At 43.1% G+C, this 24,652-nt stretch overlaps 1 pseudogene; it reads right to left on the bottom strand.

Moving 5' to 3' along the window:
- Nucleotides 1-1,978: 1,978 nt before the first annotated feature.
- Nucleotides 1,979-19,685, bottom strand: LOC134480081 (heat shock protein HSP 90-beta-like; annotated as a pseudogene).
- Nucleotides 19,686-24,652: the final 4,967 nt, after the last annotated feature.

Here is a 24,652-nt window from a genome sequence, read left to right as displayed (position 1 = left end):
ACGTAGAAGTCCTGTCAGAAGCAAGAAAGATAATAATTAGGCTTAAGAGAAGCTTTGCTCAGTGGTTATGACCACGTCTTGATTTTGTAAATGACCCAAGTTTGTCTTGATATCTGTATTAGGTGTGTCACGACTGCCTATAACTCCAGTTTTGGGGATCCAAACCCCTCTTTGGGCCTCTGTAGGCCTTTGCACACATGTGTCATTCACACACACACACACACACACACACAGAGAGACACATACACACACAAAATACACCTAAAAACAATCATTATCAATTTTGAGACTATAATAAGGGTATCAGAGAACAAGTGGTTTCAAAATACTTTTTCAAGATGTAGCTGAACTGGCAGTTACAAAGTGAGGCTAGAGTTGGGGGCACAGTGAGGAAGAGTGAGTTCTTGAAGATTAGCTGAGCCCTAGAGCTGGTGCTATTCTGAGGCTCTTGCCAATGACTGTGGCCTCAGGTTTGAGTTTTAATTGGCTTTGTGGGAGGAACAGAAGCCAAGGCCAGGAATCAGAATACAGAAGAAAGTAGGATCTGGAATAGGTGAAACAAGGTCCGCTTGAAGCAGGCTGCTCTGGGGAAGCAGGCTGCCCTCAGGAGGGATCCACAGCAATGTGACCCACGGAAGCAAAGACACCAGGCTCGGAAGCAAAGACAACCGACTCACCCTTCTCTGTGGAAGCAACAGAAGTAAAGGAAAATTCCCCTAGAACTTGTTAAGCACAAGCTATGTGTCTGTGGGCTTCCTGCTGAAATGCATATTGCCTGGAGAGCCTAAATTAGACATTGAAGTTTTGTTTTAGTTTGTTTCTTTTTATAGTTCTTGGAATTGTACCCAAGTCCTTGCACTAGATAAGCTAGATAAGTGCCCTACCGCTAAGCTCCCAGAAACTGAGTTTAAACAGATCCCAGATTACTAATGACATAGGTACTGACTGTGGTTCATGAAGAAATGCACTTTAAACACTGGCATTGAAATAATGTTCGCAAATTTATGAAATGACAGTAAAAAGAAATTGCTTAACATGTATGAAAATAAGTAACCAGGAACAGAAGCCAGGTTTCTCTGTATTTCTGTAGAAGTCACTGTATATTAATAAAGACAAGACACTGCCACCTCTTTAGCAGATGGCCAAATACCTGCAGAGAAACCTAAAATAGAAAATACTTACATGAGAACTCTGCAAAACTCAATGCCCATGCGCTTACCTTAAAACACCAGAAAGAAGAGAGCAACACAGATCTTGAAAATCTAGGAGTAAAATAACAAAAACAAATACACAAAAAAACGCACTGTTGTTGACAAAAACAACAGTGGTTCTGTGAGACTGATGGCTTTGGGGTTGGGGATAAGCAAAACTGAGTTAGAAAACAAAGAGAATGCAAAAACATATACACTGAGAATGGAAGGCAGAGATAGTAGGCAGAGATAAAAATGGCAAAAGGGATTTATAAGTTAATATATATTATATATTATATTTATAAGTTTATATATATAATATATATGTATATATAAATCATTTGGAAATAACTCATTTGGAAAGTTCACTGAAGTGAACAAAATATTTAAAACTTTCCTAAGTGGACTCAAAATTGGTCAGGAAGCAGCAAGCAGAGTCCTCATAGGTCACCTTCCAGGGACAACAGAACCTGATGGCTTCCCAGGAGGGTTCAAGACAGAGTCCAAGAAAGAACTCCAAACCTGAAATTTCACTAGCAAAAAAGACATTCCGGACAGAGCAGTTATTTATTTAATCTCATTTGTTATCAGAGCAAGAGGAAAAGATAGGAACAAAACTAACACAATCATTACTGCAAGAGCAAACATAGGTAGGCACAGGCAGACAGACAGACAGACAGACAAATTGCAAATTAGGAGTCTGGTTATTAGGCTCAGTCAGTAAGGTGCTTGTGGATCAGCCATAAGGACTGTAGTTTGGTGTCAAACACCTATGTAAAAGCTGGGCATGTAGGCACCTGTGTGTAATCTCGGTGGTGGCAATTCGGTGAGGAGGCATTCTGGGGCTTGCTGACCAGCCAGTTCTGCTAAATCAGTGAGTTTCAGGTTCAGTGGAGCAGGATTCAGGTGGCAAGTAACTGAGAAAGTGACCCCAAGTCAACCTGTAGCCTCCTGATACACATGCACACACAAACATGTGACCCTGTATACAAAACATACACATGTACACAGCCATACGAAAACAAGAGTTAATTGAGCTCATCAGTGTAAAGACAGTAGACCACCACGAAGCAGGTCTATTCTAGATATAGAAGTTAATTTAATGTTAGAAATCTGTAGTACATCAACATGTGAAAGAAAGAAACAATTTCAGGAGGCTACGGAATGAAAACAGTTGATAACATTTAGAAATCATTTTAGAGACAAATTCTCAGGGAACAAGTTACTAACGGGAATTTCATTGACCAAAATGTGTGAAAAGAATTTATAGCAAGTTGGTAAGTTATTGTAATAACCTCCAATATAGCCATTTATGTTCAATTCTGGAATTATTACAGTATAATGAGAAAGGTGTGAACTCTAAGGATTGGAAAACAGTTATTATTATTATTATTATTATTATTATTATTATTCAGAGATAATAGTGGAAAAGCTGAAGGAATTCTTCCCAATGTGGAGATACTAGAATTGGGCTAACAATAATTTAGCGAATTCACCAAATACAAGATTAGTAAGTGATAATCTTAACATTTTTGTAAAATATCAGGAAGTAGCTATACAATTAATACTTTAAATATGCTATTCATCTAAGTAAAAGTGAAAAAAAAGAGAGCTTTTAAGTTCATTTTTAACCTATTCCTTAACATAAAGCAAACAGAAATCTTAGCTATCATCCGAGTAGAATTTCAGAAGGGAGAAAAGGTAAAAAGAGGTCTTTTAAAAGCAAATCAACAACTGGTCCATCTTAGACCCCACTTCTAAACGACAAGGTCCACATCCTTAGACCTAAGCCGATTAATGAGTATCTCGCTCTGCCTCTGCCACAGACACATGCACACCCACCATTCCCATCTGTAGCAGGAACAGTGGGTGTCCTCTATGCAAATGCTGAGGACCAGCCGCAAAAGCAACTCCTGCAGGAGGACCTAATTGAGGACTGCGTTAGAGACCAAGGATTGCTGGTGCAGACAATGCCAGCCAATCAGGAACTGCTATTTAGAAGCGATGCTTTCTTGGGACCAATAGGGGTGCAGGTGGACGGTATTAAAGGAGCTTGCACCAGTGTTTCTCACCGGCACATAGAGTCTGTGTTATTGACTCTGTGTAGTTCAGGGCACAGGCAACAACCAATGACTGACAGGAACTCATAGTCCTCTATCTCCTCCCTGTCCTCTCCCGGTATCCTGGAGAGTTTGCACTTTCCACCCCTCCGCCTAGTTCCTCACTGTCTTGGACTTCCCAGGAGAATGTAGAAGCAAGTGTGTGGAGTTAATTTACCATTCAAATTTTTTGTTTATTTATCATTATTGTTGTAAATGTTGCCCATGAAACATGTAGGGGAGGCCAGAGGACAATTTTAGGTATTGCACTCTTTCCACCGCGAGTTTGGGGGTTAGAAATCACAAGGTCGGGATTGCTCAACAAGCACCTGGACCCACTGGGCTTTCTCACCAGCCCACGGTTAACTAGTTTTTTCCAGACCTCTGTTAGGACTTCCCAAAAGCTTAGGTCTGGTGGAAATAAGGGACTTACAGGGAACTCAGGACCTCACAGAAAAACCGGGTAAATCAAATACGTATTTGGAAACTACAGGCAGACTATGCCCTTTTGGCCGCAGGGCAGACGGTTCTGATGAACTCTAACCAGTAGACCGCAACCACACTGATTGGCTGAGCTTGGACGCCAAGCATGCCAGTGAGTGAGAGTGAAGGATACTCCATGGCTTCAGGAAGATGTCAAAATACTGTTTTGGGGGTGCGATTAAATATGACCTTTCTCTCAGAAGTAAGGTAAGGGAGTCTGAGGTGCCGTAGTCGTAGGATGTCCGTGTTCTTGCATGTAAGTTCGCTAGGCATGACAACAGGGATAGTCAATCCCCTTTCTACCCTGTGCCTGAGGAGATATGGGAGCAGCGAGCTGCCTTTCAGATTATCTTTTCACACTGTTGGCTCTTGTTGTGCTGCACAGACTCCCGATATTACAAATGGAACTCAGGGTGGATATGTTCACAACCACGCAGTGTAGAAATACTTTTTAATGATGAGCTTAAAAGATAATAGTAAAATAAAGGAAAAGAAAGGAATGGTCTAAAGAGCATCACTAATTTAGGCAGTGGATCCATTAGCTATAGCAGAACAAAATTGCATTCTAATTGTTTGCAAAACGTGTAACTCAGCACAAAATCAAATTTCATCTTCAGGTCTTCATCCCTGTGTCCAAATCCCTCTAAGATTTCCTTTCCATTTATATCTTGCCCTTTTCTCGAAGCCTATCAGGAGGGCTTTCTAATGGACATTAAACACTTTCAATCTTCAACAATTAGTCTTGTTCTTATGACCACAAGGCTAGAAAGTCAGACTTTGTTTCTAAACTCATCATAAAGGAACCCTGTGTTCTTGGGACGTGCCCTACCTCTGCTTTGTGAGTGAACACTGTCTATAATCAGAAAGCAACAATCTGATCTTTATTGCCGTCTTTGGAAGTAAAGGGATGTCTATGGGGGAAAAAAAACTAAAGGAATCAGTGTGTATTAGTCCAAAATTTTTAATAATTTTATTATTGTAGGGAAGTCGTGCTTGCCAGGAGGAAGATACGTTGGGTGAGGAGGGACCACAATGAACCCTTCCAAAGTGCTCTGGACACAGGATTAGCAAGGGCTGGCTTACGTAGTAGTGGGACTAGGGCAGCATCAGAGAGCCATCAAGTGCTATAATTCTGCTTTTTAGTAAAGAGAGATTCAAATATAACAGCTGAAGGCTCACACTTAGCACAGAGGTGTCAAAAACAGCCAGGGAGCCTCAGACCCACAGCCCAGCATTTTGCTGGTTAGCCTTCTCCCACCTCTGGAGTAAAATAAAAATTCAAACAAAACAAAAAACAAAAACAAAAGCAAGCAAAGGCATGCTTCTGTTCTGATTTTCTTCATTTCAAAAATTACTTTTGGGTTTGTAAAAGTCCATTGTGTCTTGAAAATCTGTACAGATTTGTTTCCACTGATAGTCTCTGACCACACAACTTCAGCGAACCAGCGAGGGTTGCAAAAGCATTTTGTGGCACGGTGGTGGTGAGTGGAACAATTAGCTTTGTTACAGTAACATAGTGACTAAGACTTCTGTATCTTTATGGTGAGGGTCTCCAAATGCCAACCGAAAATAGGACCACTGCCATTTTGTATTAGAGACCATGTAGAATATGATTAGATTTTAGAAAGGGATTATGTCTTCAACAAATGAAAGAAATGACAAGTCACTTAAAAGAGTGACAAGACCTTTTAAACGTCACAGGCTAGGTGTCCATTTTAAGAAGCCGATAACTCATGAAAAGCATAAAATAAAACATTCTTTTACTTAAATCACATTCTTGGCACTTCGCTAAAAGGAATGAAATGCTGTTTTATTTCTCCCCAGAGTAGCTTATACCCTACGGAAGACTGTCGCTGAAAATGTCCGGCATTAACGCTGTATCGAAAATCCTGTTACAGTCTTGTGTGACCTTCAGGGGAGAGTCATTAGGAAAGGCTTCAGACAGGATCTCGTGTTTGAAACACACGCAGGTTTGATTGTGTCATGTGCCAGCCCATGACTCCACACAGTAGAAACACAATAGCGTGGCATTCCCCTTCTCTTCTGAACATTGAAAAGTATCTTTTATTAAGCTTCTCTCAAACAATTATTCCCAGGAAATAAACTCCTCACTCTCTAGTTTCTCCAGCTGAGTTAATGCATTTCTTTTCGTTCTTTCTTTCTTTTTTTATTTACTGTTTTGTCAGCTTTTCTGTTGAGAGTGTTTTGTGATTCTGACCATTTTTTTCTACACCTCCAATTTGGCTAGAAGCCTCTTACAATGCCTGTGTCTACATTTCCCTCTAAAGAATCATTTATATTGTTACGTATGATTCACATTCCCTTTCATGCCTCCCTCCCCTTTTTTGTATAAAACTGCATCTTCTTTATTTTGCATACTTTTAATTTCAGAACAAAATAGAACAAACAAAAAACCACAATACAGGACATCCAACCCTGCTATTCTGGGAGGGGATCTTCCTGCCTTAAGGCACAAGGACAGGATAGAGATTCTTGTAGACATGAGCAGAGAGCCAGGTGGGTCAGGGCCTTAAGTCAAGGCTGTTGGGGGAGCCACAGGGATACTATACAGAGGGCAGGGGCTTCCCAGGAGCCTTTAATCCACTTCTTCCATGAGAGAGGCATCCTCATCACCCTCCAGTGGGGGATCTCATCGGGAACAGCAGCACTGGGCTCTTCTGCAGTGACCTCATCTTCATCAATGCCCAGGCTTGTTTTAATCATGCGGTAGATGCAGTTGGAGTGGGTTTGGGGGTCCTCAAGTGAGAAGCCAGAGGAGAGCAGAGCAGTCTCAAACAGCAGCACCACCAGGTCTTTGACAGCTTTGTCGTTTTTGTCTGCCTCAGCCTTCTGCCGCAGAGTCTCCACCATGGGGTGGTCAGGGTTGATGTCTAGGTGCTTCTTGGCCATCACGTATTCCATTGTAGAGTTGTCTCGCAGTGCCCGGGCCTTCACGATCTGTTCCGTGTTGGCTGTCCAGCCACAGGTGCTTGTCACAATGCAGCAGGGTGAAGACACAAGCCTATTGGGGATAGTCACTTTCTCAACCTTCTTGTCCAAGATCTCCTTCATGAGCTTGCAGAGGTTCTCAAACTTTGCCTTGCTCTCCTCCATTTTCTTCTTTTCTTCCTCATCCTCTGGTAGCTCCAGGCCCTCCTTGGTCACGGAGACCAGTCATGGAATTCCTTGAGCTGCTGCACACAGTGCTCATCAATGGGCTCAGTCATGTACGCCACCTCAAAGCCCCGTTTCCCACACACTCCACAAAGGCAGAGCTGGCCACTTCCTCTTAGCTCTTACCAGAGATAGTAGATGGACTTCTGTGTCTCCTTCATGTGAGACACATACCCTGACAGGGAAGTCATCTCATCTCCAGACTGTGAGTAGCGAAGAAGCTCAGAGAGGTGGCGACGGTTAGTGGAATCCTCATGAATTCCAAGCTTTAAATTCTTGGAGAATGCCTCCCTCATAAAATTTCTTGTAGTTCTCTTCGTCTTCAGCCAACTCAGAGAAGAGCTCAAGGCACTTCTTCACAATGTTCTTGCAGATGACTTTCAGGATCTTGATCTGTTGAAGCATTTCTCGGGAGATGTTCAGGGGCAGGTCCTCAGAATCAACCACACCACGGACGAAGTTGAGGTACTCAGGTATCAGCTCATCACAGCTGTCCATGATGAACACATGACAGACATATAATTTGATGTTGTTCTTTTGTTGTTCTCAAAGAGGTCAAAGGGAACTTGCCGGGGAATGAAGAGCAATGCCCTGAATTCCAACTGCCCTTCTACAGAGAAGTGCTTGACTGCCAAGTGGTCTTCCCAGTCATTGGTGAGGCTCTTATAGAATTCACCATATTCCTCTTGAGTGATGTCATCAGGATTTCTGGTCCAGATGGGCTTCATCTTATTCAGCTCTTTCTGGTCAATGTACTTCTCCTTGATCTTCTTTGTTTGCTTTTTCTTATCTTTGCCGCTCTCATCCTCCTCGTCAGATCCCACATCCTCAATCTTAGGCTTCTCCTCATCCTCCTTATCTTCCTCCTCTTTCTCCCCCTTCTCTTCCTCTGCCTCATTATCACTGATCTCCTTCTCTTGTTCCTTCTCCAGGTAGAGGGTGATGGGGTAGCCTATGAACTACGAGTGTTTCTTCACCACTTCCTTGACCCTCCTTTCCTCTAAGTACTCTGTCTGGTCTTCTTTGAGGTGAAGGATCACTTTGGTACCCCGGCCAATGGGCTCACCATGGTCTGAACGAATGGGGAAGGATCCACCAGCAGAAGACTCCCAAGACACCAAACTACCCAATCATGGAGATGTCTGCACCAGCCTGGAGAGCCTCCCTGAACACCTTTGTACCAGACTTAGCAATGGTTCCCAAGTTATTTATGAGGTCAGCCTTGGTCATGCCAATGCCTATGTCCACCAAAGTCAGCATGCGCTCCTGAGGGGTTGGGATGATGTCAATCTTTAGCTCTTTCCCGCTGAACAACTTGAAAGGGTGGTCAGGCTCTCATACCGAATCTTGTCCAGGGCATCAGAAGCATTGGAGATCAACTCCCAGAGGAAAATCTCCTTGTTTGAGTAGAAAGTGTTGATGATGAGGGACATCAGCTGGGCAATTTCTGCCTGAAAGGCAAAGGTCTCCACCTCTTCCTCTCCATGGTACACGTCCTCAGGAATCTTGACGAGAAAGCCAAGTAGTAGTACAGAGAGCATGGTGGGCCTGAACCACGTCCGACTTGCACTGCAAGCCTAGGCTGTGTGGGGGTGACTCCATGCCTCCCCCCCTTTTTTTTTTGGTTCTTTTTTTCGGAGCTGGGGATCGAACCCAGGGCCTTGCGCTTCCTAGGCAAGTGCTCTACCACTGAGCTAAATCCCCAACCCCTCATGCCTCCCCTTTCTATCTCTTTAATTTTATTCCTATTTTTTGTAATATTTCAGTACTTAAGTTATTCAAGAACTTGAAATTTTTACCGACCCTTGCCAATAAGATGACTCAGAGGGTGTGCACTTAGCAGACCAGCCTGGTGCCTTGAGTTTGGTCCCCAGTATTACATTTGAGTCTCTCCTTACTAAAAGGCACAGTTACAGCTCTTGGCTTGAAGATGCTCTCAGACACACTGTTCTGCCACCACTGTCACATAATCCAGGCTTTCCTAAGCCTGTACCCAGAGCACTTCAGATGGGTTCAATATGGTCCTTCTCCACCCAAAATTCTTTTCCCCAGCAAGTGCTGCTGTAGGAAAGGTCTGGTAGGCATGCATGCAAGTGTGCATAATCATAAATCATGCTTTGTAGGGCTGGGGGTGTGTTATATCTGTTGGTACAAAGCAGCTTTGAGCTGGTGAGACCTTAACATTAAAGGGATTAAAGCTTGAGTTGGTATGAGCTGACAAAACAAGAATTAGATGTAAGGTTAACCGATGGAACGCTCAAGAAAACAAATAGTCAGAGAGAGAAATGAGAATAACTGAGTACGAGATGCTTGCTGGAATTGTTTCCAACCCAGCTTAGAAATGTTTCATTCAGTATCTCTAGACGTAGAATTAGCACCAATTCCCATCCACGACTTTAGGATATGGCAACAATGCCTTAAGTGGAGATACTCATCTTTTAAACTAAGTATTATAAGACTGAAAACTTTTTTTTTTGAAAAATGATTGACCCTAGCACCTGAAAAACATACCAATATTAAAAAATCAGGAAGATCCCTTAAGTCTCAAGAGACAGATTTTTTTTTCTGAGCATTTTAGTGAGATAATTACTTTACAGGTCTGAGCATCACAGGTTAAACCTGACTGGGAGTTCTTTGGCAGGAATGAGGTTCATCCCAATGTGCCCTTAGTGAGGTGCAAGTGGTTCTTATAACCCAGACGTAAATATCTGAGTTCCATTCCACCTACACCATGGACCACCCATCTCAAGGTTTCCAGACTGAGAGTAGAGCTTATACAAAATGAAAAGTTTGGTCCCCACTCTAGAGCTACTAGTCCAGAAGCTGAGTGATGTTTAGCAGTAAGCACTCCAGCTGACTCTCATGCTCTCCGAGGTTGAGAGGCATGCACCTACCTTACAGTCGTTCTCCATGTTCCCTAGAGCACACTCCATTCATCTCCACTAGTGGATTACTTCTGACCTTGTCTGCACGGGGCTGGGGATGCTCATTACTTAAGTTCAAGGTTCTTACTGACGTCACTGGAAAATTTGTCTCTGCTCTGAGAAGTCACAGGGTAAGCCTGGAAGGTTCAAGGACAGAATAGAAGGTTGGTTTCTCTTCTCTTAGGTAGTTCTGAGAGTGGGGAATGACAGTTAAATATCGGCTTGTTAACACTTTTAAGTACATTTATTCTCCTTTCTCCATCGCCTGCTGTTAAGTATAAAGATTGTTAGCTTCCTGGATAATCCTTTGATTCATATAAGCTGTGTGCATGAAACATAAAAATCGTGGTTTTTTTTACATCTTTAAAGTCTCTAATATCCAACTGAAGTTCCCCCCTTGTTTATAAATTCTTGTATCTCTAGGCTTTGTAGTGTATATTCCGTAACTTTCGGTATTGACATTTATTTATATACATTTCTTTAGTACAATTGTATTTTACTGGTTCTGAGATGCACTTTCTCATATTTTACTTGTGAGAAATCAGGATTGTCATATTAATTCTTTGTGTGTGTGGTTTTGTGCTTTTTAGATTTATTTATTTATTTAATGTATATGAGTGCACTATGACTGTCTTTAGACACATCAGAAGAGGGTATCTGATCACATTACAGATGGGTGTGAGTCACCATGAGGTGGTTGGGAATTGAACTCAGGACCTCTGGAAGAGCAGTCAGTGTTCTTAACCACTGAGCCACTCTCCAGCCCCTGTCATATTAACTCTTACTAATTCACTCTAAGCAACTGTTAAAGAGATCGAATAATCCTTATAAAGTTAACAAGGCAAATAGCAAATACACACACACACACACACACACACACACACACACACACACACACCTAACTGACACTCATGTTTAACAAAGTTGAAAGGCATACACCTATTTCGCGATCATTTTCTATGTTCTCAAAAGCAGACTCCTCTCATCAACTGGTAAGCTGCTTCCAGGGTCAACACAGAAGACACAACATCCTGTTTCATATCAAATAGGGTACATAGTTTCATGTGTGTCTTTGTATTTTCTCTTTACCCCTAAATTTATGACTCTGTAAATTATATTTCTTCAGAAATTAATTTGTTCTAAATTATGTGCATAGGTAACTTCCCTTTGGGCTAAAGAATGTTGTCCATGTTAGAGGCTTTGAAAAACCACACACATCCCCAGAACCAGACAGAGGGGACCACCTTTGACAATTCAACTAGTTAATACCAGCTTGTGATGGGTCAAAGCAGCCACAGATAACAAGTTTTCTAACTCTTATAAACAATGTAATTCATTATCTGGGAAACATTAGCAACAGACAGTTCAAGAAGATAACGAGATTAATTATCTTTTTGCCATAATCAAAGTGTGGTATCCCACCCTCAGGCTTGTGTGTCTGAACACTTGTCCCCAGTTGATTGTGCTATTTGAGGAGGTTTAGGAGGTGTGTCCTCGCTGGAGGAAGTGTGTCACCATGTATGGGCTTTGAGAGTTTAAAGGCTCTAACCACTTCTAGCTGGCTCTCCCTGCATCGTGCTCGCCACTTAAGATATGAGCTCTCAGTGCCCTGGTCCTGCTGCCTTGCCTGCTGCCTTTGCCCTGCAATCACAGATGCAAACCCTCTCAAATTATCATCAGGCAAACTAAACCCTTTCTTCTAAAAGTTGCCTCACTTGTGGTGTTTTATCGCAACAGAAAAGTAGCACACAAAAGTTCCACACTCGAAGACTCAAGTTGTTGTGTTAGAATGGCGACTCATCCTGACAGATCACACCAGGCCAGTACACTTCCATGGAAGAGAGGTTTATTGTGGGGAAAGGACAAAGAGGGCGATGGAGAAGAAGGAAAAAGAAAGCAAAAGTTGGGAATGGTCTGCCTTTTATTTGGGCTGTGACATAACCGCTCGCACAGTTGGCACAAGTAAAGGTGGATGCTGGGAATGTATGGCGGTTGCCATGGCAACAGATGTGTGGATCCTTGTCGTTTATGAGTGACATCACCTTCATCACTGGATTTGGAGGTAACCTGTGACCATAAAGCCTGACTGTAAAGCCAGTTCCTGATGCCAACACAAGTAGTCTTATGTTGGCCAAAGACAGACCACACACAGCAGTGGCCCCAGAAGGAGCGGAAAAGTCCCCATCTCCTGGTGAGTCCATGGCCATCTCACTGAAAGCAGGGTGTTTGCCTGTTTGGGGTAAAGAAACTTACTCTGTCATCGTTAGTAAAGAACTACTTCATCTGCCATTCTGTAAAGTGTCTGATGTCTGACGATGACGATGAGTGACTCTCAACTAGTATATGTATCAACTACAGCTTGTTGTTATTATAGAATATATACTTCATACTTACAAACAGGGGAAAAGATAAAGTACAAAGTAGCCTCGGGGGTACTCTGGAAGTGCTAAGGAAGGTCTCACTGTAAAAGCTGATGTCAACCTTAGGAATGTCTGTTGTCCCTGACGGGCATCCAGTGGCACAGTGGTAAAGGTGGAAGATGGTGACACTGAAGGTCCTGAGCCCATGTATGTGTAGTGCAATGCATGCTTTTGTATCTCTGATTTCATTCAAGTAATAAATTAATAATAAATAAATAAATATTAAATTTAAATGTATGAAGAGCTTATAGAATAAAGAGCCATGCAATATTTTTGTACTTTAAGCTAAGGATTAAAGGTTAAAAGAAATGTAAAAGCTTATAAACTGAAAAACTTGCAAAGCTGCAATGTGTGCTATTTTGGTACCTTGTGGAATGTTGTTTGAACATCTGGCTCTGGAAGTAGAGCCGATGTTGGTCTCAAAGTGTGTGGGGCTCGGCTGAGCCCCTAACTCTGTGAGGGGATGAGACAATAACAGCAAGACGTTCCAAGAGTAAAAACAGCTGGAAGATGAGCCATTTCCAACAGTTACTATTGCTCATTCATGACATAGTACTGCCTCCCATGGAAAAGAGAAGCCAGAAGTTCAGTCACAAAAGGCCACCCATCCTTAGAGAGGGCAGAGATGACCATACTCAAAGGGGAGCTCAAGAGGACTGCTTCAGTTTCCCCAGTTGGTTGTTACTGGATGCTACTGTCAGATCTAATGATGTTCTCTCTCTCTCTCTCTCTCTCTCTCTCTCTCTCTCTCTCTCTCTCTCCCTCTCCCTCTCCCTCTCCCTCTCCCTCTCCCTCTCCCTCTCCCTCTCCCTCTTTCTCTCCTATGTGTTGCTTTGCCTCCTCCAAGAGGACACTCTGCCTGGGACTCTCTCCATCTAGACTCTAGCTGCTGCCTTAAGAGAGCTTCCCCAGTGGTTTCTGGTGGACATTTATTATCTCTTGATTTCCTGATGCTAACTTTCAGCTGTTACTTGTTCTGTGTCTTGGAAGCCTCACCAAAGAGACTTCAGTGACTGTCTCTAAGGCTTCCCCAATCAATTTCTACTAAATACGGTGAATACAGTATTTGATGATGTTTTGAAACTTGTCTGTCTGTCTGCCTGCCTATCAACCTATCATTTACTGTTGATTGTTTTACTTTGCTTGCTATGACCTGATAAACTCAGTCACTCAAAACCAGATAGACTATTCTCCGGACCATGCCAATGTCTCAGAACAGTAGGTTCTATCGTGTGGCCAACGGGCATAGCAGGCTGACCCACCTAGGTTTGCATGTGCATAATCTACACTGTTTCTACAATGGCGAATCGCCTCCTAGCACATTTCTTAGAGCCCTTGTCACTAAGCAAACAAGACCATTTTACTCCCCTAAGGATACTACCCTTCATGGGGCAAGAAGAATTTTGATTTACAAATCTCATTGTGCCACGATTCTCACAGAGAAGAAGAATCCCCATACTTTAAGTCAATAGGCACGCTGTCAATCATGAGGTTTCAGAGAAAATGTACTGCCTACGTCCATGTTGATGTGGAGCATCTGATCCTGGAAACACCGAGATGTGGCAGACCATTAGGATGAGAGAGGAGAGAGATTGCTACTCTCCTTTGTGTCTCCTTCCGTATTTCTCCTTAACACGGTGATTTAGTTTAGTGCGGCAGTATGTACATGCGTTTAAACATCGGACTGTCTGACTAGCTGCACGAAGTACACTCGTAGGTCCTTATAAGCGTGTGTGTGTGAACCCAATGCCATTCGCCCCTCCTTCTTCATGCTCCTGGGATTTGGAGCCACTGGCTGGAAACTCAGCACCTTGAGTCATGATGCAGCTTTAAAGATGAGGGGACTTGCTCAAGACGGCAGAGCAGTCAGGTTGAAAGAAGGCCCTGCTTCTGCTTGCCCCATAGACATGACAGCACTGCCTACATTTCAGACTTCTTAGAAGAGAAGTAGGAATTGCTCTTCTGGATATATGCACCTCGCCCTATCTCAAATAGAATGTGCATTAATTCTGTTTTCATATTACCTGATATCAGGTAGGAATACCTATAAAGGTATTATGGTAACTAGAAAGAAATATCTCTTGTATTAAGTTATAATTTCCTCCTGATTTGGGCATTGGTTTCCTTTGTGTCTTGTAGGTCTGTTCATAGCAACTCTGGGGGGAAAATGAAAGAGGGAATTCTACAGAATTGACAGACATCTTAAGTTAGATGTATAATCAGTTAGCTGGATCCTTCTCTCTCCTTCTTATATTTAGTCAAATTCTTTCAACATCGTGTGCAGCTCATCTTATTCTATGCAGATGTAGAATTCAGCACAAGTTCAATAAATACATTTTACACGTAAGAAACAGAACGTATTTAAGTTTTCATCGCCTGAAGCCTAAAGACTAGGAAGCATAGAGATAAAAAGCCATCTAGTGTATGAAGAGAGGCTGAGCTGGGCTGCTTTCTTCAGGCAGTTTCCTTCCGGTGTAACAAAGCCTTCCGGTGTAACGAGCTCAATGGCTTTTAAAAGCAGATGCTTGTTACCCATTCAGACCCTGGTGGGCTCTCTGGATTTCTGCTGACTTAGCTTTAAGATGCAGCTTAGTCCAGGTCCACACCACATGCCTCTCAGCCTTCCTACGTCACACTACCCTGAGCACACCTTTCTCATCCTAGAGTCAGGAGTAAAATCCACATCTGGCCTGTGTTTGTATCACATCTCAACCCTCATTGACCAAAGCAAATCCTGCACCATAGCCTGAGGTCAAAAGGAAGAAAAGGAAGAAAAGGATACCTTCATCCTATGGATACTGTGGATACTCAGTATTAATATAAGAAAGTCAAGAATTGAACATAATTATTCATCATGCCACAGTTCTTGATAAAAATCCCATTAGACAAATTTGTAAATTTGTGACAGTGATTTTACCTGATATGTATTGAAGCAGTCCAAGTGGCCAGGCAAAACAAATGCCAGACAGTACTGCGCGTGCACTAAAATTCAAAGAACTAGAATGTGGAAGGACTGGGGCATAGCCACATTTAGATATCAGTTAACCAGTATGTGGTCAGAAAGTAGAGGGAGCAATGAGAACCAACGAGGGAATGAGAATGAAAAACCTACACTTCCATCCCAAGAAAACAGCTGAGCAATGACTCAGTGCGGACGAATCTAGAATGGTGTCATTTTAACCCTTCCTTAAAGGAAGTTATCATTACTCACATGGAGCGATCTCTTACTGGTTAAGAGCACTGACTGTTCTTGCAGAGGTTCAATTCCCAGCAACTACGTGGTACCTTACAACAATGTGTAACTCCAGTTTCAAGGGATCGGTGTCATTTGGTGGCCTCTGTGGACCCTGGAAACACATATGGTGCACAGGCATACATGCAGACAAAACACCCAAACACAGAAGACTTTTAAAATTTATCATTATTAGTTGACAAGTATTTCTGTTTAGAATCACACCTCTGGTTTTTAATGAAACTCATTGTTTCATTTGTGGGAATTTATTTTGACAAAATCCATCAGCATTGCTTTAAAATAGTGTAACAGCGAGATGAACAGAAGACTAAGTCTTCCCGGGTGGTTCAGTAACATCCAGAGAAGGAGAAAGAAAGACACGAAGCCTAAGAGTAACTAAGATTCATCAGAGGGAATTTTGTAGTTAGAGAATACCAGTTAAGTTTACGGTTTTAAACTTAAACTTTACTGGTTCTTTCAGAAAATACTTTCAAAAATAAACAACATTGCATTTTTAAATAAAAAATAACATAGAAAACAATTCTTTATGGTCCTCAATTGGCTGGCCTGGGAAGGCCACTACCTACCATTGTTGAAGGCTGAGCTCAGTGCCTGCCTGCCCTGGCTGAGGTACCACATCCAGCACATCTGCATCCAGCACATCTGCATCCAGCACATCTGCATCCAGCACATCTGCATCCAGCTCATCTGCATCCAGCACATCTGCATCCAGCCCATCTGCATCCAGCACATCTGCATCCAGCACATCTGCATCCAGCACATCTGCATCCAGCACATCTGCATCCAGCACATCAGCATCCAGCACATCTGCATCCAGCACATCATCTGCATCCAGCACATCTGCATCCAGCACATCATCTGCATCCAGCACACCATCTGCATCCAGCCCATCTGCATCCAGCACATCTGCATCCAGCATATCATCTGCATCCAGCACATCTGCATCCAGCACATCTGCATCCAGCACATCATCTGCATCCAGCACATCTGCATCCAGCACATCTGCATTAGCACACCATCTGCATCCAGCCCATCTGCATCCAGCACATCTGCATCCAGCTCATCTGCATCCAGCACATCTGCATCCAGCACATCTGCATCCAGCACATCTGCATCCAGCACATCATCTGCATCCAGCACATCTGCATCCAGCACATCATCTGCATCCAGCACATCTGCATCCAGCACATCTGCATTAGCACACCATCTGCATCCAGCCCATCTGCATCCAGCACATCTGCATCCAGCTCATCTGCATCCAGCACATCTGCATCCAGCACATCTGCATCCAGCACATCTGCATCCAGCTCATCTGCATCCAGCACATCATCTGCATCCAGCACATCTGCATCCAGCACATCATCTGCATCCAGCACATCTGCATCCAGCACATCTGCATCCAGCACATCTGCATCCAGCACATCTGCATCCAGCACATCTGCATCCAGCACATCTGCATCCAGCACATCTGCATTAGCACACCATCTGCATCCAGCACATCATCTGCATCCAGCACATCATCTGCATCCAGCACATCATCTGCATCCAGCACATCTGCATCCAGCACATCATCTGCATCCAGCACATCTGCATCCAGCACATCTGCATCCAGCACATCTGCATTAGCACATCTGCATCCAGCACATCTGCATCCAGCACATCTGCATTAGCATGTGAGTGGTCTCAGGATGACAGGCAGAGAATGTTCTTTTTTCTTAGTTGAATAAAGAACCAGTGGTGGCTGCGGTGGAACAGGAAATGAAGAGAGATGGTACCCAGTGAGCTTACGCTCAGAAATCCTAACGGGAGTATCACCTGAAGGTGTCCAGAGCCATTCAGAATTTCAGGTCGAAAAATGACAACAAATAATGCTGGTGATGTGAACGGAGAAGGGCCCTATAGCCCTGCTGCTGGGAAGGGGAATTCACTGAGGCAGGATGGAAGCGTTTCTAAAAACTAGAGACAGATCTATCAGATGAGCCAACTATGTCACTCCTAAGACTCCATTCCCAAAGGACTCCAGGCAAGCACGTCACTGAGATCCTCGGACATTTACTACAGCATTCTTCACAATGGCCAAGCTATGAAATCAATACAGCTGTTCAACAGCATAGAATAGATAGAGAAGATTGTTATGTATTCGTGAATTTTTCTAGCTGTGAAGAAGAATTGAGTTGGTCACCAGAAGAAGGAACATGGTTGCAATTGGAGAGGATCATATTAAGTAACTTAAGCCAGTCCCAGAAAGATGTTATGTTCTCTCATGTGTGGTTCCCTAGATTTAACATAGATGCGGAAAATCATGTGTATGCATGTATGACGTGAATGTAGAAGTGAAACTGTCTGGAAGGACAAAAGGAATAAAGGAGGGGGTGGAGCAAGAAAAAAGAAAAGGGGTGGGAACACTCAGTGGGAATACACAATGGGAACACACAGTGGGAACACAGGATGGGAACACACAGTGGGAACACACAGTGTGAACACCAGGTAGGAGCAGGGTGGGAACAGAGAGTGGGGATACTTACATGGAAAGTACATATTCTATGTACTAAAGTATTTCAAGAAGAAGAAGTTCTTAATTCGTCTCTTCCTGGCAGTTGAAAGGACAGGTCCCCAGAAGGCAGTCAAGTGAATTCAGTCTTCGGGTACATTTCGCCAAGAAGGTAAGCCATGCATCGGCTGACTCAAGGCTTCAGCACATGTCTAAGCTCAGAGATGCTACTGATCTCTGCCATGTACTTGTTCAAGACAGAACTATGCTGCTGAACTCCATGCCAATGATCTGCTTCCCAACATAAAACTAACTTGGAGTTTGGAAGAGGCACACACTGAAATCATTTTCCTCCTAAGCAAGAGAGCTGCATTATAGAACTTACATTAACTTATCACGGTAATGCTCTTAGAATCACTCTCTAAACCCACCTTTCCCCTAAAAGAATACACCATCTTTTAATACTCCCCTACCCTGACTCAACAAAAAATAACCATAATTTTTGTTTTAATATATACTGAAATTATTTTTAGGTGGTTTGTTAGTGATTTGTAAAACTCTTCTTTTCCCCAAGGACATTATAATTAGCTTGGGCTCACGGTGAGCCGCCATCACGAGCTCAGAAGTGGACTTTACCCATCTCGTACACAAAGCAGTGTTTGTCCCAGAATAAGATGGATATGACTCGTACACAGATGAAGAACCTTGACGCCTATAACGCACATGATAGAGGGTAGAAATAGAAGATGGTGCTGGGCATTCTAGATCGACCCTTTCTACAATTAACAATGTATTTCTTTAAAGACAAGTCTTTGTGACTCATGACGTGACTGCACTAAAACCTGGTGTTCATGAGATGGCACGAAAACAGCCAAATGAGGACAAACCTGGAGAACATCAGTGTCCTTTTTGATTTTCTCTTAGACTACATGCTACCTCTTCTAGGAAGCCCTCCAAGAGTTTTCTAAATAGAATTAGCTTCATTCTCCCTTGTAAATCTTTAAAATTGGATTGTATACTAACTCTGACCCTTCTGACATTAATTAATAATAAAACAATGCCATTAATTAATTAATTAATTAATGCATGCCACTAGATTTTAGGTTTGGGAGACAAGGTATTGATTTAAAAATAATGTATCATGTGACATTAAAACACTTGCATAATTCATATATAACCTCCACGTACATTGTTGTTGTTCTCTCTCTCTCATAAAAGCTCTGGAAGTACGTAGTGCTAGAGACATGGCTCAGAAGAGAAGGGTGCTTTCTGCTCTTCTGGAGGACCCACGTTGGGTAACCAGCACCCATGTTCACCAGATCACAGTCTCCCCTAATTCCAGCTCCAGGGGATCTAACCCCCTCTTCTGGCCTCCATGGTACCTTTACTAATGTGCACGACACTCTCCCACACATACTTAATAAAAAGTAAAAGTTAAATCTTTAATAAAAAAAGTCCTGGGAGAGTTTTGCATTGTTTTCAGCACTACTTATTATATTCTGCAGAATTATTAGGGGCTTAATTAAAATAACAATGGGAGGCAGAATCATAATACTTTCAAAATATTTATGTTAAATATTTATCTTATTTTTAATTTATGAATGTGTGTGTATCTTTCCGTGTATTTAGGTGCCTGCAGAGGTCAGAAGATCCCACTGAGCTGGAGTTAATGAAGTTTGAGAACTGGCCAACATGGGAGCTAGGAACTGAACCCGGGTCCTCTGGAAGAACAACAAATGCTCTTAATTCCTGAGCCACCTTTACAGCCTCCAAATACTCCTTTTTCATGGTTTGCTGGAGTCCAGGTCAGTACTGCGCAAGCTTCGTACATATGGTGTGTTCGTTATAAGAAAAAAAATGATGAACCCGCCTTCCTGAAACTCCGCCTTCCAGTGACCTGGAGTCAGGTTTCCCAGTACACGGCTTCCCCATAGCCTTTTTCTAATTGAAAAGTAAACTGAAGCCATCAACTCACACAGCTGTCCTTCTGTCATTAGCATCTTGGACGATAAGTACGCCCACCACAAAGAAAATGTCCTCATCCACAGTGCACTAGGGTCACCTGACCTCTGTGCCGAGCCTCTGCCATTTTCAGGCAGGATATTTAAAAAACAACAACCGAGGGGCAGTTCACCTCTTATTTGTTCTATAAGCAGATTCTGCTCGGTGTCAAGTTCTGCGTCTCCGTTTTACTGCATCCAAGTTGCCTGTAGTTCTTTGGAACATAGAAATAATTCAAAACGAGATGAGATGACAGATGGATAATCTCTAACGCAAAATTTTTCTTATTAAAGACAAAACTTTAGAACAGTCGTAAATACTATTATTCAAACAGGATATGAAGTTAGTAGAAAGGAATCAAAATAGATACCAGAGAGGGAAGGAATGAATTAAGTAACTAATGGCGCTTTCTCCTTAGAATATGCGTATGAAGTACCAAAACCAGTAGTCCTAGGGTTTCACCTACAACTTAGGCTTTCCTCCAGTGAGCATTAAGAACGCATCAAATGAAAGTAAAGCTGCCAACACTGGCGGCTGTTTCTCCACAGACCAGATCCCGGGTTAGCAAATAAGGAGTAACAGGATAGACATGGTTAGATCTGAATATTGGAAGGGCGCCCCCTGTCAGCACTGCAGAGAAACTTCAGGAAGGGAAAGACCATAGTGAAATCTACTGCTATTGCAGTATTCCAGGAAAGAAAAGTCAGGGGCCAGTGATTGGAAAGTGTATTGAGAGGTAAATTCAAATGGCAATACAACATCTGAGCCAAGGTAGGTTTAAAAATACATGTAAGTGAAATTAGGATGCTAAAGTACTATCGTGACAGTTTTATGCTTGTCACTGTCACGTATGTCATGATCTTCTGAGACACAGATATAGAACATAATGGTCAGGAATATCCTACGTTACCAGCCCAGAGGAAAGGGAATAACCAACGGCAGTCAAACGGCATGACTGAATAGCACCGCATTCTCCTCGCAGTGCGGTTCTCAGCAGCTGTCCTACCCACCAGCCTTCTGTAAAAGGAAATAAACATCGCATTCATAACAAGGAAACCCCAGCCCATCTCTGCTACACCTGGCATTCTGGAAGGCAGCCACTACTGCATCTCATCCGACAGAGGCCCACTGACCTGTAACCACCCCAGCAGAAGCTTTGGGACCCCAATGGACCCTTCCGTGACCATATTAATTTATATTTACAATGTCGTGTCCTTCTGCCTTTTATAAAGGAACCCAGCATTTTATAGGTCAGGTCCAGCACCTGAACTGGCCATTCCCTCTGCTGCTGTGAGAATGACTTCCTCCCACACCAGAGGGGGAAAAAAGCAGTCTCCCGCCTCCCTGGTCCAGTTTATACTGTGCCGTACTGGTAAACGTGAGATTTTCAGGTGTAGCTCTTTAGCGACAGAATGGCATTCAGTACGGACAAAGGCAGAAATCATGTGTTCCGTCTACGTGAAGCTTACATCATCATAGATAAGTCATGACCACATGCATTCATTCCCCAGCCAGCCCAAACTCTGGGACGAGTGCCAGGCGTCAGATTCAACCTTTCCCCTGCCAGGCTTCCTTTACGAGTCATCTGTGACCCTTACTGCCAGCTGACCTCACACCAGGACACTTTAGTAATAACAAACACTTTAGTGACACTGAAACTCAAAGCATTGGGATCTCCTCATTCCTCCCCAGATTTCTGGGCTCCCATGAAACCCCACTAACTTCTTTCCCAAGAAGACATCAAGTATATTAGCCCTGAAGGGAAAACAGTCATGTGCCATCTTCCCAGAGCTCAAACTCCATTGGTTTCTTACACCATTTCTGCACAAAATTTAGCCCTTGTTAATCTTACATCAATGCAAACAAAATGGCTTGTTACAATGTTTCCCCCTAGAACAAAGAGTGGTGATTTCAATAGCATGTCTCCCTAGATATGCATATGTGTTTTGTAACTTTCAAAATAGCATAATCTCATTTTTATACTCTCTGTCTGCATTTATCTTACACACACACACACACACATACACACACACACACACAAATCTTAGACCCTTAAAATTATGATTCAAAGAAATACCCTCGAAAGAATGCATGGGCCATAGATAAATCTAATTAGAAACATGATTTGAAGCACACTAGAGTTCTCTGTGCTTCAGGGACTTGGGAGATGGCTTTAGAGACTTCATCTTCCAAAACACTACCTTGATCTTTCCAAACACAGGGCAGAAATCTCTGGCTGTGGATTTGCTTGCGGATTGGCCTTAGCCTAAGGTACTTGAATAATCAGAAACATCACAGCGCCAATGGAAGTCAACGCCTCCCGGTCGCCTCCGGCACTGACACAGCTCCTCTAAGGACAGCAGCCCTGTAACTGCTGCTGTGTGTGCTGTGCACGTACACACCTGGATGGCAGACACCCAATGTCCGCCGTCGTCTTTAATTGCTTTTCATTAACCTGGAACTCACCACGGAGCTGGGTGGGCTGCCCAGCAAGCTCCTGGGATCCACCTATCTCTGTCTCTCCAATGTCCACCATGCCCAGCTTTTGCACAGGTACTGGGAATCTGAACTGAGTTTCTCATGTTTGCACAGCGAGCACTCCTCTAGGTGTGCAGTCTCTCCAGTCCCTGCATTTGATATTTGAGAAAACTTATCAAGACACCTTTCTAAAATATCTTTTCTTCACCTTAAAAAGCTGAGTTGGGTTGAGTTATGCACCACGCAAGAAGACTTATACAGGAGTAGATTCTCTTTACTTTTAAGTGTGTGCCCATTGGTGAGGTTTTGTGCATCACATGTGTGCAAAGGCTAGTGGAGGCCTGAAGTCGTGAGCTACCATGTGGGTGCTTGGCAATAAGCACTCTTAAGTACTGAGCTATCTTTCCAGTGTATTAATAAGTAAATCCTTAAATAAGTTATAGTTCTGAAAGGTCAAACAGAAAAATATCTAAGAACTTTGTTTTCAAAAAGTAAAATAAAAACATCCTCAATAAACCATTAAAATGATTTATAAAATCACTTGGAGAAATCCTAAAATGTGTTTTCACCCCTACAATAGCCTAGCAGTTTTCTAAGATCTTGATATGTACTGATTTATTTAGTCCCCATAACCCTACACAATCAGTACTACTCTTCTCACCTTAGGGATAGGTAAACTGAGGCACGATGCAGTTAGGTAAACTTTCCAATGGCTATATATGGCAGAGCCAGAGTTTGACTCTCGTTGATTTGGTCTTAGAGGCCACACTTACCTGCTTTGCTCCATCACAGGGTGTGATGATGGTTTGTATATTCTTGGCCCAGGGATTGGCACTATTAGGAGGTGTGGCCTTGTTGCAATAGGTGTGTCACTGTGGGCAAGGGTTTTAATACCTTTCCATCCTAGCTGCTTGGAAGCCAGTCTTCTCAGTAGCCTTTAGATGAAGATGTAGAACTCTCAGCTCTGCCAGCACCATGCCTGTCTGGATGGTGCCATGTTCCCATCTTGGTGATAATGGACTGAACCTGTGAACCTGTAAGCCGGCCCCAATTAAATGTTGTCCTAATAAGAGTTGCTTTGGTCATGGTGTCAGTTCACAGCAGTAAAACCCTAACTAAGACACACACCTCAAATGTCACATTCCCACCCTGAAGGCTCCCACTGCCCTTCCCAACCAGCAGTGTCTCTGAAAGTAGAACTTGTATTTCAGGCTTGAAAACGGGAAGCCATGCTTTGGAGAAAGTCAGTATGGTCTAAATGACAACTCTGTTTTCACAACATAGATCCAAAGTGTAATCTAGAAATGAAGACTTACCAAACAGTCAAAAGAAGCCAACAGCAGAGCTAGTCTGAATCGAAGTAGAGGTTAACTCTCCAGGAAACAGAGAAAATATATAGGTGGGAAATGAATGTATCCAACCCACATTGCCATGGAGTCAAGGAATGGAGTTCATATCGACATAACTTTGAGTTTTTGATTTATACCATTGTGCTCCAAGTTTTTTAAAGACAGAAAGAAAAAGAAAGCTGTTACTATCTTCCTCCCCCTCCCCCTCCTCTTCCCCCTCCTCCTCCTCTTCTTCTTCTTCTTCCACCACCCTCCTCCTTTTCTTCTTCTCCCTCCTCTTCCTCCTCCTCCTCTTTCCTGCTTCTCCTTCTTTTACATTTTTCTGGCAGCTGATGTGGTTTTCTCTCCCATGGGTGTCAGAGCTCATTGTAGGGGTCTAACAAACCAGGAGCCGTCTGTTTACTATTTGAAGCCACAACGAGAATAAAGCAGGCAACAGGCTGGAGCTCAAATGTCTTAGGAAGAAGGGCTTTCCTCCGCCAGGAAGCAGCTGCTTCAGTGCTTCTCCATCCTGGGTAGACACAGCCCTGAAATTTGGCTGCACTTCTTTCTAACAGATACCTGTGCCTCCTCTGGTACTGCCCCCTGGCTGGTGCTCTCCCCTGGCTGGTGGCTTATGTTTCCTGGGACCTCATCTAGAGGACTTGGTCTCAGGTCAGTGCTGCATTTCTGACTTCACTGTCAGCACTCCATGCTGATTAAGTTACCAACCTCCTTATCACTGTCCTGCTTCATCCAGCCCTTTGTCTCAGTTCCCTCTGTTTCCAGAGTTTCAGTATCTTGACCTCTT

Source organism: Rattus norvegicus, chromosome 8 (assembly GCF_036323735.1).
Source record: "Rattus norvegicus strain BN/NHsdMcwi chromosome 8, GRCr8, whole genome shotgun sequence".
Lineage (NCBI taxonomy): Eukaryota > Metazoa > Chordata > Mammalia > Rodentia > Muridae > Rattus > Rattus norvegicus.
Note: the sequence above shows the minus strand (reverse complement) of the source record. Positions and strands in the feature narration are given on the sequence as shown.